Raw genomic sequence first — 3981 nt, forward strand, 5'->3', positions numbered from 1 at the left:
GAATACGTTAACTACAGAATACCTACAGATTACCTACGAAACACCTACAAAATACATACGAAATATTTCCCTACAAAATACCTACAAACTGATTTTCCTACGGAATACGTACCAACTACTTTACCTACAGATTACCTACCAACTGCTTTTGCTACAAATTACCTACAGATTTTATTTCCTACAGAATACCTACAAAATATTTATTTCCTACAAATTTTCTATGATTTTTTTACCAGTTTTTATTGCTATATTAAATTTATAATTTCTACGGAATATTTGTTTCCTACAATTCAGTCAAAAATCTATTGCTATATTAAATTTATAATTTAAAAAATATCCAAATTTTCAGCTAAAAAAAACCAAATAAATAATTAAAATAATAGTCAAATACCATTACATTCATTACAATTAAAATAGTCACTAACATACCATTCATACATTCAAATACCATGACAAAAGCTACGAACTAGTCAATAACATAACATTAATTTAGTGTTCTAAAACAAAAACTAAGAACTACTTGGTGGATTACCAGACGGATTGATTTGTTTCATAAAGGCCGCCAATTGTCGTTGCACTTGCAATTCCATTTCATTTCGCATTTGTTGCATTTGCAAATTCATTTCACTTTGCTTTTCATCCATGGCTTGTTGCATGTTTGACACTTGTTGTCGCAACTCATTTACCTAAATATAGCAAGATAAACACATGCAGTTAGTAAATGTAATTCAACTTTAAACCATGATAGCAATGTACTTTACTTTTAATTTCATCTATAATTAGTCAAAGAAGGATAAAATTTTCAATTAATACATGAATATTAGAATAATACTAAATTCATAGAATAAATATTTGGAATTGAGTGTCCTCTTAGTATCAATTCTTTTGAAACTAAATAGTAGTAGCCTACATATAATCTGTTGATGAAATTGTAGACTTGGTTGAAACTAAATGACATTAATTTTGACAAAACCAATTTTGAAAACATTAAAAGATTAGCATTATAAAATGAATCATTTACATCAAAAACTAAAAAGCTAAAAAAAATATATTTGAGTAATTTATGGTAGCCAAAAATAGATGCGCATGCTACTGATGCATGATTCTCCCAAAAGAAAAGGACATTGACAAGTATTAACACATACATGAATGATATTAGTTTCCTAAGCATTTGTAGGCATTTATGATGAAGTCGGTTTCATTTGCTAGTTATTACGGGGGTAGTATTTTCTTGAGAATCTCTTGTGGATATATAATATAACAAGTATTAAGATACGGCTTACTTTTTGTTGATTAGTCTTATGAATGCCATCTTCTATAATTAAAAACAAAACGTTGATTATGCTTTTAGGAAGAACTATGTACATATTTATATTCCCTGAAACTAGAAAGCTATGTTAGTCTTTTAAAGCATGCCAATCTTTCAACAAAAAGTCAAACAAAAAACAATATAACCTACCACAATATAAAGTATATACTAATACACATCTATTAGAAAGGTCTAGAGCATCAAGGGTAAAATCGTCCAAATAGGCAAAATTTCAAAGATTTACAAGGGAGACACATTTTCAAATCCAAACAACCAAAACTGAGGCTAACAGGAAAATTCCGTCCCAAATAGGAGAATACTTCCATTACAGATCTTGGACAGGGTCACAGAATTCAGAAGAGGAAAGGGTATCTAATTTCGATCTTAACTTAAGCTCTGCACATGGACAAGTTACAACTATTGCTGCAAAACTGCTGCATACTGATGATTCAAGTTCTATGGGTCTAAATTAGTGAAATCTACTGCAATGGAGAAGTTACAAGTATGGAAAGCAAAGCTGAAAAAGACACTTGAAATCACAAAAACTGAAATTGATTCTCCAGGGGCAAAATTTGTGAAATGTGAGCAAACTGAAATCGACATACATACATACCTGGGGTGTCGCTGATGGTGGTGTGAGCAGTGACGGTTGTAGTATGGTGCAGCGACGGTGGTGGTACGGGGCAACATCGGCGGTGGTGTGCGACAGCGACGTTGGAGGGCAAACCTGCAACCGTTTTGGTCAATGTGGGTCGCCGATATGTGCTGAAATCAGAGTTCGGAAATCACAAAACTCGAATTGGTTAACTGAAATCAGTCGAGAATCACCGGCGGATGTGTGCTGCAGCAGGGTTCCGAAATCGCCAAGCAAGGGTTTTATTTGGGTAACAAAAAAAATGGTCATTCCTACATTGTGAAAATGTGCTTCGAAATCGTACCTGGGGTGTCGCCGCTGGTAGTGTGGGGCAGCGACGGTAATGGTATGGTGCAGCGACGGTGGTGATACGGGGCAGCGTCGGCGGTGGTGTGCGACAACGATGGTTGGTTGGCAAACCTGCAACAGTTTGGTCAATGTGGGTCGCCGATCGATTGTTTGGAAATCATAGAAGTCGAATAGGTTACCAAAAAATGTCGCCGATGTACGTATCAGTCGAGAATCACCGGCGGATGTGTGCTGGTTCGGAAATCGCCAATCGCCGGTGTAAGCTAGGGCTTTGTTTGCGACGAGCTAGTTACGAATAGTGAAGCGGGAAACAATTTGGGTTTTAGGAGGTGTAGCAAATCGGTAGCATATGGAAATCGTAGGAATTTTGTAGGTATAAACAAATTGGGAAATTGATGTATAATATTATAATTAAATATAATTTGAAAAGCATGAGTTACGCATTATAATCGATGAAAGTTATTTTCTATATATTGTATAAATATTCTATTTTTTTATATAATTGATATTGTGTAGAAATATTCTATTCTTTTTTAATAAATTAATATTGTGAAAAAAACGAAATCGAAAAAACAATACTTTCTTTTAAAAATTAGAAAATAAAAAACAACCATAGGTAATCCGTAGGCAAATACCTACGGATTACTTACGGATAAGTCCGATCCGTAGGTAATACGTAGCTATTTACCTACAGATTACCTACGGTTTTTTTTTTTTTTTTTTTTTTTTTTTTTTTTTTTTTTTTTTTTTTTTTTTTTTTTTGTATTTTTCAAGGGTCTAATGTCGTTTTTTTCATTTCATTTTTTTCACAACATCATTATACTTTGATTGCTTTATTTTGACAAAGTTATACATCATATAAATGTATGTAGAAGAATCTGCATCATTAGAACTCATTAATATATATGATACAAAAAGCTATTTATGTTTGTTATTGACCAACAATTAACCTCATTAAACAAATACATGATATACCGAACATAATACATACATATGGTTTGTATGTAAATATGTGTATTTGTGTATAGAACATAACTTTCAATTATATTATATAAAAAAAGAATAATAAAGTTGTAAATCAGTAACGGGTTCTTACGATACATATGTTTGTATGTAAGTTTATGTTATGTATAAGTTGATGAAAAAAAAGAAACCAAAGTATAATGATATTGTGAAAAAAATGAAATTGAAAAAAAAATATTTTCTTTTAAAAATTAGAAAATAAAAAACAACTGTACGTAATCCGTAGGTAAATACCAACGGATTATCTACGGATAAGCCCGATCCGTAGGTATTTACCTACAGATTACCTACGATTTTTTTTAATTTTTGTATTTTTCAAGGGTCTAATGTCGTTTTTTTCGTTTCATTTTTTTCACAACATCATTATACTTTGATTGCTTTATTTTGACAAAGTTATACATCATATAAACGTATGTAGAAGAATGTGCATCATTAGAACCCATTACTATATATGATACAAAAAACTATTTATGTTTGTTATTGACCAACAATTAACCTCATTAAACAAATACACGATATACTGAACATAATACATACATATGGTTTGTATGTAAATATGTGTATTTGTGTATAGAATATAACTTTCAGTTATATTATATAAAAAAAAAAATAATAAAGTTGTAAATCGGTAACGGGTTCTAACGATACATACGTTTGTATGTAAGTTTATGTTATGTATAAGTTGATGAAAAGAAAGAAACCAAAG

General features: G+C 31.4%; 1 long non-coding RNA gene across 2 annotated transcripts; it reads right to left on the reverse strand.

Moving 5' to 3' along the window:
- Window positions 1-377: 377 nt before the first annotated feature.
- On the reverse strand, window positions 378-2620 carry LOC111919735 (uncharacterized). Of its 2 annotated transcripts, none has more exons than XR_002859595.3 (4): window positions 2432-2620; window positions 2248-2363; window positions 1923-2150; window positions 378-686 (listed from the first exon to the last, which is right to left on the reverse strand). It is a non-coding gene; the product is annotated as an uncharacterized LOC111919735 (long non-coding RNA). The 2 variants fall into 2 exon arrangements; XR_008225445.1 differs by having other exon boundaries at window positions 1923-2074; window positions 2432-2619.
- Between the last annotated feature and the right edge of the window lie 1361 nt (window positions 2621-3981).

The sequence above is a fragment of the Lactuca sativa genome, chromosome 8, assembly GCF_002870075.4.
Source record: "Lactuca sativa cultivar Salinas chromosome 8, Lsat_Salinas_v11, whole genome shotgun sequence".
Classification (NCBI taxonomy): Eukaryota; Viridiplantae; Streptophyta; class Magnoliopsida; order Asterales; family Asteraceae; genus Lactuca; species Lactuca sativa.